Source organism: Pongo abelii, chromosome 1, assembly GCF_028885655.2.
Source record: "Pongo abelii isolate AG06213 chromosome 1, NHGRI_mPonAbe1-v2.0_pri, whole genome shotgun sequence".
Lineage (NCBI taxonomy): Eukaryota > Metazoa > Chordata > Mammalia > Primates > Hominidae > Pongo > Pongo abelii.
Window position 1 is genome coordinate 62,276,594 of NC_071985.2, and position 13,358 is coordinate 62,289,951.

General features: G+C 38.2%; 1 long non-coding RNA gene across 1 annotated transcript; it reads left to right on the top strand.

The window, feature by feature from the left end:
* Positions 1-2,534: 2,534 nt before the first annotated feature.
* Positions 2,535-6,927, top strand: LOC129060205 (uncharacterized). Its single transcript, XR_008526735.1, has 3 exons — positions 2,535-3,010; positions 5,584-5,700; positions 6,711-6,927. It is a non-coding gene; the product is annotated as an uncharacterized LOC129060205 (long non-coding RNA).
* The last annotated feature ends 6,431 nt before the right edge of the window (positions 6,928-13,358 follow it).

Sequence of the window (13,358 nt, forward strand, 5' to 3'; positions counted from 1 at the left end):
GAATGGCATGAACCCGGTGGGGTGGAGCCTGCAGTGAGCCAAGATCGCGCCACTGCACTCCAGCCTGGGCGACAGCGAGACTTCATCAAAAAAATAAAATAAAATAAAATAAAGAAACTGGGACTGGGCTGATAGTACCTTAGGTGGGTAGTGACCAGGGTGGTTTAAACCACGCACCACTGACAAAGAAGAGAGCATCTAGGCATCTAGGCTTCTAATTAAGCTTGTGAGGCACAATGAGATGAGAGAGTGGTAAGTCTTAAGGGCTGCCAACAGCCAAACATCAAAAAACGATGTCAGGTTCTTTATTAAACTTTGCCACCTTTATCTGAAATTTAGTTTTTTATGTGGTGAGATTTTTTAATCCTCTTTTTCTTTTGTTTTTCAAATGAACTTTTCCAATACAATTTAATAACCACTTCTTAATTATTTAAAATAATGAACTGAAGTCACAAATATGAGTATCTTCCTGGATTTTTTATTTTGGTCTTTTCATTATTATGCTTTCCAGAATCACAGTATTTTAAATATTATAATACTTTAAATAGCATATTATACTGTTTTATATATTTCATGGATAGTATATTTTTCTTTTCTTTTTAAAATGTTTTGGCTATTCGTGTGCTTTTTATTATTAAAAACTTTAGAATCAGTTCCAGCATTCCTCAGATTTAAAAAGCTATTAAATTTTTTATTGAGATTTCATTGGATTATATGTTAATTTATGAATATTTGATGTCTTTTTGCTATTTAATGTTTACCTTCTGATATGGTTTGGCTGCGTCTCCACCCAAATCTCATCTTGAATTCCCATGTGTTGTGGGAGGGACCTGGTGGGAGGTAATGGAATCATGGGGGCAGGTCTTTCCTGTGCTGTTCTCATGATAGTAAGTCTGTCTCAGGAGATCTGATGGTTATTTTAAGGGGGAGTTTTCCTGCACAAGCTCTTTTTTTTCTACTGCCATCCATGTAAGACGTGACTTGCTACTTCTTGGCTTCTGCCATGATTGTGAAGCCTCCCCACCCATGTAGAACTGTAAGTCCAACAAACCTCTTTCTCTTGTAAATTGCCCAGTCTTGGGTATGTCTTTATCAGCAGTGTGAAAATGTACTAACACACCTTCAAAATACAGTATGCCACTCCCCACTTATTCAGGTCTCTTTTTGCATCTTTAAATGGGAAAGCATTGTCTTGGTAGAGGGGTTGTTCAATTCTTACTAACCATTATTTCCTTATATAATGGTTATTGACAGTATATCAGGAAACCAACACTTGATTTGAGTTGTTTTTCTATTTGGTCTAATTATCAAACCCCTATTAGTTTGTAAGTTATGTGACTTAATTATTTTGGAATTTTAAGGTAGGCAATATACATATAGTGCATGTTTTGAGTCTTCTCTTCTAAAAATAGATCTCATTTTTCTCTTTCACATAGCATTGGCTAGGGTCTCAAGTACAAAGTTGAATAGTCAGGTTCTATAGTCTCAATGCTTCCCCAAATTCAGATATTGAAACTTAATTCCACTGTAGTGGTATTAAGAGATGAGGCCTCTGGGAAGTGATTAATTCATGAAAACTCTACCCTCATAAATGGATTAGTGCTTATAAAAGAGCTGGAGGAAACTAGCTTTGGCCCTTTTTTCCTTCTATTCCTTCTGCCATGAAAGACACAGTGTTCATCCCTCCAGAGGATGCCACAACAAGGCACCATCTTGGAAGCAGGGAGACTGGGCCTTCACAGACACCCAACAGGCCAGTGCCTTCATCTTACACTTCTCAGACTCCAGAACTGAAAGAAATACATTTATATTGTTGATAAATTACCCAGTCTGTGGTATTTTGTCATAGCAGCACAGACTAATGAGAGGTGACAACGTGCTACCAGCCCTCACTGGCTCTGGGCACCTCCACAGCCTCGGCGTCAGCTCTGGCCGCGCTGGAGGAGTCCTTCAGCCCACTGCTGCGCTGTGGCGGCCCTTCTCTGGGGCTGGCCGAGGCGGGAGCTGGCTCCCTCTGCTGGCGGGGAGGTGTGGAGGGAGAGGCGCCTGCCGCAGCAGGGGCTGCGCACGCTGCTCGGTGGCCGGCGCAGGTTCTGGGTGGTTGAGGGCTCTGCGGGCCTTGGTGTGGCCAGCCGGTGCCTGCTGGGCTTGATGGGGGACGAGCTCCCTCTGGGCTGCCGGTGCCAGAAAGTCCTGCAGCAAGTGCCATTGAGAGGTGGGCCCGCTGGGCTTGTGGGTTGGGTGGGGACCTGGAGAACTTTTCTTGCTAGCTAAGCGTTTGTAAATGTACCAATCAGCGTTCTGTGTCTAGCTAATCTGATGGGGACTTGGAGAAATTTTGTGTCCAGCTATAGGATTGTAAATGCACCAATCAACACTCTGTGTCTAGCTGAAGGTTTGTAAATGCACCAATCAGCACTCTGCCAAAACAGACCAATCAGCTCTCAGAAAAACGGACCAATCAGCTCTCTGTAAAATGGACCAGTCAGCTCTTTGTAAAATGGACCAATCAGCAGGATGTGGGTAGGGCCAGATAAGGGAATAAAAGCAGGTCACCAGAGCCAGCAGGGGCAACCTGGTTGGGTCCCCTTCCACTTGTGGAGGGTTTGTTGGTTTGCTCCTGGCAATAAATCTTGCTGCTGCCACGTGTTTGGGTCTGTGCCGTCATCGGGGAGGTCTGCAGCTTCACTCCTGAGGCCTTTACTCCTGAGGCTGGTGAGACAACAAACCCACCAAGAACCCAGCGGGAGGGATGAACAACTCCACGTGCACCTCCTTAAGAGCTGTAATACTCGCTGTGAAGGTCTGCAGCTTGACTCCTGAAGCTAGTGAGACCACGAACCCACCAGAAGGAAAAAAACTCTGAACACGTCTGAACATCAGAAGGAACGAATTCGGGACACACCATCTTTAAGAACTGTAACACTCACTGCAAGGGTCCGTGGCTTCATTCTTGAAGTCAGCCAGTGAGACCAAGAACCCACCAATTCCGGGCATGCTAAGACATCAGGTGAGAGTGGGCAGGCTTGTTTACTGCTACTGATGCTAGCAGAGATGTTCCTCATATGACAATGGTAGATATAACATAATTTTTGTTTTCTAGTAGACAATCTCAACTCGTTAAAGGAATTTTTTTTTTATTCACAGATTAAGAATTTTATGCAAAATGAAGGTTTAATTTTGCCAACAGTTTTTATTGTATTTTTGTATCTTTTGAAATGATATAACAGCATATTTTTCTTTACTCTGTTAATATAGATAATTAAGTTAATTTTAATGCTATGTTCTCAAGTAACCCACACCTGGTCAAGTTCAATTACTCATTTAATACTAGTGGATTCTATTTAGGCGTTTTGCTTATGGTTAACAAGTCGGTTTATTGTTTAGAGATGGAGAGTACTTGTGTCAGAGTTCCATCAAGATATAGAAAATATACCAGTTATTTGATTACAGGAAATTTAACGTACAGAATGATTAATAGAATGTAAGTTACTAATAATGAAGGTTGGGGTAAAAGAGGACTGTAAGAGTTCCAGAAATAGCAAGTGCAACAAAGCAGCTACTATTTTTAGGCCAGGGAAGAGAGTCCGATAAAAGAAGTAAAGAGTAGGAGAGCTGCCTCCCCTCAAACAGATACTCTCCAGTGGTAAGACTCAGATTTCGTCATCAAGAAAATGGTTACCACAGTAAAATCCAACCTGCCAAAGATGAGAAAACTCACCAACAGTCATAGACCAGAGCTAATTTGTGTAAGTGGGATACAATGCTGGACAATGTGGCTGGTTAGAGATCATTGGAAAGACCGACTGATGAGGAAGGAGAGCATGACCCAAGGGCACCACTAGTGCTCAGCAGCACAGGCAACTGGGCTCTCAAATTGTATAATGATAACAAAAGAAAGTCAGAAAGCAAATGTTTTCCTGATGATGTTGCCTTGCATCAGCCGACAAAGGAGGAAAGTTTAGTGTCCAGACCCAGTATCACACAGCAGGGCAAAGAAGGGTGGATATGGGGCTGCAAGAAGACAATTTGGTAACTGGCTAAGACTGGTGTGTTTGTTTTTTGTTTTTTTGTTTTGTTTTGTTTGAGATGGAGTCTTGCTCTGTCATCCAGGCTGGAGAGCAGTGGTGCGATCTCAGCTCACTGCAAGCTCCACCTTCCGGGTTCACGCCATTCTCCTGCTTTAGCCTCCCAAGTAGCTGGGACTACAGGTGCTCGCCACCACGCCTGGCTAATTTTTTGTATTTTTAGTAGAGACGGGGTTTCACCGTGTTAGCCAGGATGGTCTCAATCTCCTGACTTCGTGATCTGCCTGCCTCGGCCTCCCAAAGTACTGGGATTACAGGCGTGAGCCATCGCGCCCGGCCTTGTTTTTTTTTTGTTTTTTTTGTTTTTTAACTATTGGTGTATATTTGTTTAGATAGCAAGTAAATGCTAGCTATATAACAGGAGTGAGAACGGTTTTTAACTTCTGTTATGATTTAAATTATTATGCATAGCACTTATTTATTAAAGATTAGAATCAACAACACAAAACTGTTCTGGTGGCTTTGGACTCTAACTGGATTTAATCACTAGGTCTGTCAATAAATGCATGAGAGAACTTAAATAAGCATTTAATCTCTGTCTCATTTTACTCTTCTTTAAAAGTGAGAATAACATGAGTAAATTCATTGCTGTGGATGGCTTTCCTCATGAGGCAGACTCTGGGATGAAAAATAACATGCCAGAAGTATTAGGACTACTGATGGGATCAGAGCAGGTGAAGGCAAAGAAAGGGAGGGGGGTTGGCAGAGGGTGAAGTTTTACTTCAGTGCCGGAAGAGAGTGTGACTTTGGCTAAGTTGCTCTGCCTACGTTTAAATGGTTCAGTGTATATACCTTAAAAATAAAATTATGCAGTTACTTACAGGTGGAAGAAGCTGAATTTGTCCATTGAACCTAAGAGGCTTAAGACAAATCAATAAATGCTGAATACATACACATACACACACATGCACACACAAACGCACTCACGTGCACACACATGCACACACATACACATACATCTGTGGGAAATAGTGGGAAAAGTAGAGTGTAAACTTTTCAGTTTTCAGTCAAGTCAAATTTTTTGTGAATCATAATATTAAACATAAAATTGCATGTGTTAATACTGCTGTGTATATTTTTGAGTGGTGTTTTCGATCTGTGCCTCACAAAACTGTATGATGGTTATCTCAATCTTCAGATAAGGAAATTAAGAAATAGAGAGGAAAAGTGATTTTTTTTAAGATCACAAGGCTAGAGAGAAGCAGATTAAGGACAGGAAACCAGGTATTCAGTTTTTCATGAGTCTTTATCCACTGATGCTTCTGTTTGCCAAAAGTGTCAGACACATATGTATGAATTAAAAAATGCATTTTACTTCAGAGTTTAATATAAGTAATTTTGAAATATATGTAATAGTTATATGTGATTCTCATTTATTCCGCAATTATGAGAAATGGAAATACATAATGAACTGATTCATGTTTTTTTCAAGCTAATGTGAAAATATAAGTATTAGAATGAATCTCTTGCAAGAAGTTTCTTTTTTCTGAGACAGGGTCTCACTCTGTCACTCAAGCTGGAATGCAGTAGTGTGATCATAGCTCACTCAGCCTCAAACTCCTGGGCTCAAGCAGTTCTCCCATCTCAACCTCCAAAGTAGCTAGGACCACAGGTATGTGCCACCATGCCAGGCTGATTTGAAAACAAAAAAAATTAGAGATGGGGTCTTGCTGTGTTGCCCAGGCTGATAGCAAATTCCCGGCCGCAAGCAGCCTCCCAAAGTGCTGAGCTTGCAAGTGTGCACCAACACACCCAGCCTGGAGGCTTCTTAAAGAAAGATTATTCATTTTTTCAGTAGTCCAAAATGACAAGTGCGTTGTAATTTTAGGTAATCTGTGTCAAGTTAATTTAGGTTATTTAAAATTTCTCTGAGAAGTAATTTCTACTAGAAGCTTTTAAAGTAGATTGCAAAGAATGCTATTCCTCAAAATAGAGGAACAGTTTATATTATCTGTTCATTTTCTTTCTTACTGGCATGAATATTTGAAATCAATTTGTAACAAGCAACATGTCTGAGTTTTCTTTATTTGCTACTTCCTATCTAGACACTTCATAGCCCCATGCAAAGAAAACATACATTCAGTTAAACCACATACAGCATGCATCAATATGCTGAAATTATCTTAGAGATGAGAACTTATGATATCTTCACAGAAACTATAAAATAAATTATTGCTTTAGTCTCAGGTTTGAAACACAAGGACTGACTGCCAGACCTTTTTAGAATGTTTAAAACCTACAAGTATTGTTCCAAAATGTTGCTTTGTTTAGCTATATAATATGTAGATTAGCCAGCAGTAGACACATAAGTACAGTATGGGCACTGTATGTACATCACTGAGAAAATGTTTTTCTGTACATTTTCACCCTGCAGTATTATGGAATAATTACCGTTATTCATTCTTAACATAAAGGTAGAATCTAGAAAGTTTCTTCCTATTTCTAGCACTGATTTAATTTGCTGATTTAATTTGGAGGGCATAAGGACAATGAATGCATGGTGAAAAATGTTTATGAGTATGTATGAATGTGTGTGTGTGTGTGTGTGTGTGTGTGTGTGTGTAGAAAAGGAAAGTTGTCCTGGGGAAAAGTACTAGATTAAAAATTTCTTGATTGTTGCAGGAGGGCACTGTATTGCCAGGTCCCTGGATGTGGTGTGAAGACTGTTCTCTACAAAACTCTAGAAGGCACGATTTTCATCAGATGCACAGCCAGCGTGGCCATATGCAGTATGCCTGTATTAGGTAGCCATGTTTATTGCCCCAAATACTACCGAGCCATAGGCAATAACATGGCTTTCTTGTGTGTAAAAATTATGTTAGTAAAACTTGGCTACCTTATTTAGAAGTTTGTGTTAAATCAAGTTTAGCCTGAAGTTGCTTTCTTACATATTTTAAGTTCAGCCTAAGGGTCTCTCTATACATGTGAACTATAACCTAAATGGAGATATAAACAGAATGTAATCTATTCTTGTGCCAGTCACCGAGTTTTGGCCAATCAAAGGGGACAACTGTTCAAACCGTGTTCAAATAAGGCAAAACATTAAACTATAAACAATATGGCTGTTTTTCTACATCATGTCTTTTTTTGTTGTTATTTTTTTGAGACAAGATCTCGCTCTGTCACCCAGGCTGGAGTGCAGTGGTGCAATCTCAGCTCACTGCAACCTCTGCCTCAGCCTCCAGAGTAGGTGAGATTACAGGCAAGCGCCACCACGTCTGGTTAATTCTTGTATTTTTAGTAGAGACGGGGGTTCCACCATGTTGGCCAGGCTGGTCTCGAACTCCTGACCTCAAATGATCTACCCGCCTTGGCTGCCCAGAGTGCTGGGATTACAGGTGTGAGCCACCACACCTACCCACGTCCATTTTCTGTAGGCTGCTTTCCTTTTTCTGTCTATAACCCTTCCACCATGTGGCTGTGCTGCAGTCTCTGAGCCTACTCTGATGCAGGAGGTTGCCCAATTCATGAATTTTTCTTTGCTTGATTAAACTCTATAAAATTAATTTGCCCAAAATTTTTCTTTAAACAGTATAAAGATGGAATTAAATTTAAAATAGGCCAAAATGTTTTGAAACAAACCTTAAGTGAATGTCAACCTTTCACTGAGATCAACACCACAAAGGTGAGGTAAGACTTTCAGCATGAAGAAATGATCCAAGAAAACCTGGCAATAAAAACAATAAACCACTGTCAAAAACAAAACAAAACAGCAGAGCACCTAAAAAAGGGGGGAGGGGAAGAGAAAAGAAAAAATAAATATATGCATGGCAAATATTATATTAAAAGTTAATGGGTGCAGCACACCAACGTGGCACATGTATACATATGTAACAAAGCGCACGTTGTGCACATGTACCCAACTTAAAAGTATAATTAAAAAAAATATATATATATATAAAGCATTTATTAGTGCATATCCTTTGTGAGTAAAGATTAAAATCTGGCCTGTGCTAATGCAGGCCAATCTCAGAATGACTTCACAGCAGGAAGGAAACCTAAGACAGAAAAGATATACTTAAATATGAAGGTAAATGTCCTAAAGAAAAGAAACACAATTTTATGAGGTCATAGAGTATAGGAATCTGTCTTAATCTGAGTGTCTAGAAAGTTTTGGACAGCCATTGAGCTGAGATTTGTCTGGTGAGTAGGGATTAACTGGGCAAGGAGGGGTGATGACATTGGAGGTCATTTCAGAGAGGTATTCCACATTCAGAGCTGTGATGGGAAGAAACATGGCCTGTCTGAGAAAGTGGAGAGAGACCCATGTGACGGATGCTCAGAGAATCAGTTATTGAAAGAAGCCAGAAGAATGGGCAGAACTACATGTGAACAAGTGGTTCTTAACGAAATTGTTTGGTCTGTAAATTAAAAGCAGTAGGGTAATCAGAGAGAGTTTTAAGTTGGGTAAGGTTTGACAATGGTTTGGGGATGGGGTGTATTTCAAATGGTAAGTTCCTCATTTTGAAAAGATGAATATGAATACAGTACAGAGAGCTGCTTTGGCAAGGAAGGTATTTGGAGAAGGCAAAGGTGGTTGCTCCCTTGACTGCAATTTGTACAGGGATTTCTAATTCTACATTAGTACTGTTAGAATTCAAGAGATGTTAAGAAGGTAATAAAAGATTTGGCATTGGATCGCTATACAAGAGTCGATAGGAAGACAAGATTTCTGGCTTGTGCATCTAGAAGTTTGGTGATGCCATTTCCTAGAACATGAAACACAGGAAAATGACCAGGTTTGAGATAGGAAAGGATGAGATGGATATTAGGAGAACAGTTTGGGACCTGTTGAAAGTAAGGATCTTTTTAAGGTACCCAAATGGAAATGTCTATATGAGTCTGAACTCAACAAAAAAGATTTTGAAAACTACATAAATTTGCTAGTTATTGGTATGTAGAGGGTAGTGAATCACTGGTTTGAATGCAATGACCTATAGAGAGGGAGAGCAGAAGGGAGAAATTAGTTTGAAACTAAGCCCCACAGAATCCTAGCTTTTAATGGCTAACTAATGGGTGGGGAAGGGTGAACCAATGGTGCCTGAGGAGGGGCCAGACAGCTTGAAAAGTAGAAGCCAAATGAAGTCAGAGTTTCAATAGGGAGGATGTGGTGAATAGTGTCACACAGTGCTCTGGACACCTTTATGATGAGGATTGAGACATATTCCTTGGCTTCTCACCCAATTCAAAACATTTCCTCCGACTGGTGGAGGAAGATTGTATCAGTTAAAATACAGCATGCCACTTGGAACTGGACAATACAGAGTTAAAGAGGTATATGGATTATTGGTTTCCTTAGAAAAATCAGAAGGTATAATATTGTGTCTGAAGTTTTACCATTTTTAGGAGTTCACTTAAGAAAACTTGGTAGCTACAGTAGGCACACAAATTCATATGTCTAGCATTATACCTAGCATTTACATTTTCATTAAAATGTAAAATCATTAGGAGAGGTATTAACTTATTAATAAAAATGGTTGATTAGTAATCAGAAGCATTTTCATGAAAATGATAGCAGATGCGTATTAGATTCTGAGACAGACAAAATATGCCAAAGCAAGTCAGTTTGGGTGAACTGTTCCCTCATCAAGTCCTGTTTTAAGGCAGAGTTACATATTTATTGTCTCAGAAACAGACTAAAATGATAAAATTTAAAGGTGAATTGGAAGAGAAATAGGAAAGTAAGTGGGTAGATTATAGGTTTTTCCTAGTAAAAACCTTCTCTTTTATAAGTTAAATGAAGAGTGGAATTGTTCCTGAGATATAGGGACTTAGCATCTCTGCATCAGTATTTGTGGATGATAAAATATCCTGTTATTATAAGAGTGAGTAGGAAACAACCTTGTCTATATCAATACCATCTTTATATGATTAATTCATCGCATGAAAAATATACCCCATTCATTCTAGTAAACATAGTAATTTTAATAAGATAGCATATTGTAATAATGTGGAAAACAAAATGATACCAAATTTCAGAGACTTGCTTACATATCTTTGATGGGTGTTGAGATCAGAGTGTAAAATAACTATGCTAGAAGTTTTTTCTTGTTTATGAACTAAAGTTGTTTGGATAACCAAGTAAAAATGTGTCATTGAATTACATACTGTGTTTATACAAGACACACAGATGAAGTAAAATATATCACAACACATGAGGCAAGAAACTTAAAGATGCATGATATTGCTTTTCCCATAGTAAAAGAGAGAAGTACGTAAAATATTAAATTTCTCACAAGTGGGTTCTCCATGATATCTCCCCTGTTCCTAACCTGCCTTCTTATTTTCAGATCTTATCTCCTCTCCAGTATGACATTTTCTTCTAATATTCAAATCTTCACTCACATTTTGGAAAAAAAGTCTCCCATCCCAACTCTGTATCACATGTTCTCCTCCTAGAATATACTCCTGACATCTGGAACAGCTGGAAAAAAACAGCAGGTTTTAACAGTACCATTAACAGTCCCCTGTGGCATCGTCAGTCCCACAAAATGTTCTAGGGCAGCACTCGATTCACTCTCTCCGCTAGCACAATTTCAGACATTTTCACCCTCACACTCTCCCGATTTCTCTGACTGGACTCTGAATCTTTCCCTCTACTGTGGGTTCACACATACCTTTACACGTGTACGTGCACACACACACATATCAGTTGCTTAAACTGAAATTGTTGAGTTTTTACATCTCTCTTCTACAAAGACCATACTTTCTCAATGAAAAACATTAATTTTCAGAAGTCCAATCCAAAGCCATATAAGGTGATAAAGAAATTGTTTTCTGACTATCACATACTTCAAATATTCTAAGCAATAGAAAAAGTGATTCACATTTGTATATATGTAAGTCCAGATTCTTCATTCCTGGCTCTTAAATGAGGCACTTCAGAGTACATATTGCTGAGACATAGGGGCTACTACCTGGGCTACATATGCAATTATTTCTAATAATACTGTATACTAGGTTCTGATTCTTAATCAGGGGCCCACTTCACATTCAGGCTGTGAAGAGAGGGAGGTTCTGTTGCAGTTACACGTGTCTTCGCACGTAAGTGAACGTGAGGCTTCACATTCTCCAACATTTTGAAATGTTTTTCTAGGCTTTATAGGGCAAATTATGTTTGATAGAATTCCTTTCTGTCACCACATAATTGATACTTTACACATCTTCAGGGTTGATTCATTCTTTATTTAGTCATTAATTGATTGTCTCAAACTGTTATTTTGTTCACTTAAAGTTTGGCTACTATTCATAGGTTGTTTATAAATGAGTGAATTGGAGTAGAGTGTCTTCAAGCTCTCTTTTTATTTTCTTTCTATATGATTTGTGCAGATTGATTTATACACTCACCTACTTCAGTTACCATTACACAGGTTTGGGCTCTGCCTTTTTAAATACGCTTCTGTTATCTCCTAACAGTACTAATGCTCCCCATTCCATTCCAGCAAACCGAGCCCTAGGAATTCCCAAGTATTTTTTCTATATTCAAAGAATTTCAATTCTCACTGGAAGAAGACAGTTGAATAGCTGATAACAGCAGCAAGGGTATATTTCCAGTGCTTTCTGATCATTTCCTGTAAAAAAAAAAATGAGAAATTGTCGTGTTCTGATAGTGTTCAGTGATTTTGAAACAATTTTGCTTAGGCAGATACCAGGCTGACTGCATAAAAATCACCAAAGATGATTTTTAAAATACAACTTCTCAGTATCTCAGTAGGTCTGGAGTGTGGTCCAAGAATCTATATTTTTTAAAGCTCTTCCAAGCAATTCTGATGCGAAGCCAAATTTGAGAACCTCTGCTATGCTCTGTTTGCTTCAGTTTGCCATCTAGCAGATTGCACTGTTCTAAACTGCTTCATCATTTAGTATACGTATATGCACATGAATTCCAAAGTTTGTCACTCACTATCGATGAAATCTTGGCCAAGAAATTTAACATCTGAGTGCTTTAGTTTCTTCACTAATAGATATTTTTAAGCATAAAATGAATTATATGCATCAAAAATGCTTAGAATAATGCCTGAGATAGAAAGATGTTCGTATTTTCATTTTTATTAATTATTTATTTTTTAATCATCAGACATTTATGATGAATTTATAAAATTTCAGGCATAGCTTTTCAAACCTGGGGAATAGTAAATAAAGATCATCCCCCTTTGCTGCTGTCCCTAGAAGTGTAGTATGAAAAACAGATTTTTAAGTAAGTAATTAAAATTGATGTGTTTGGATCAAAGACCTAAACATAAGAGCTAAAACTATAAAACATTTTGAAGAAAAATAGGGGAAAAATCATGACATTGGAGTTAGCAATTTTTTGGATGTAATACTAACAAAAGAAAAAATAGATAATTGCACTACTTCAAAAATTTTTGTGCATCAAAAGAGACTATTAATATAGAGAAAAAGCAGGGAATGGGAGAAAATTTTGCAAATTATATATTTGTTAAGGGATTCAATCCAGAGTATAAAAAGAACCCCTACAATTCAACAATAATGACAATGACATAAACCTGATTAAAATATAGGTAAAAGATTTGAATAGGCATTTTTCACAAGGTATACAGGTAACCAATAAGCACATGAAAAGATGTCTAACATACTCGTCATTAGAGAAATGCAAATCAAAATCAGATATCAAAATGAGATATCACGTCACACCCATTAGACTGGCTATTATTAAAAAAAAAACGACAAATGTTGACAAAGATGTAGAGAAACTGCTTTCTTGATGTCCAGAGTCATTTTAATCTGCATATTTCTGGTTCATAATTAATTGTCTAAATTATATGTAATTTTAAAGGACTACTATCAAGGGAAGAATCTTATGTTAGAAATTTGTATATTTTCAACGATAACTTCCAAAATGCCCATGACACATCATAGTACAATAGCTTTCAAGTTAAATCTGCACAGTGTTGACTGTGTTAGCTTCCACTAACAGAGTTTGTCCTGCTTACTGCCAAGTGGCATATAGACCCCAATATATGACCAGATAGGTCTCTAGAGCTACAACTATAGAAAAAAAAGTCTGCAGACATAAAAATTAGAGTGAGAATGGATGGGAAAGGAGTTACAAACTTGGTTTTGGTTTACTCTGAACAGGTGATTTTGGTTGTAAAACTCACTAAAGGCGAGAAATGTGAAAACAATGAGATAACATCGTATACCCATAAGAATGGCTATTATCAAAAAAGGGAAAGAATAGTAAGAAATAACAGATGATAGTAAGTGTGATAATTAATTTTACATGTCAAATTGGCCAGGCCACAGTAC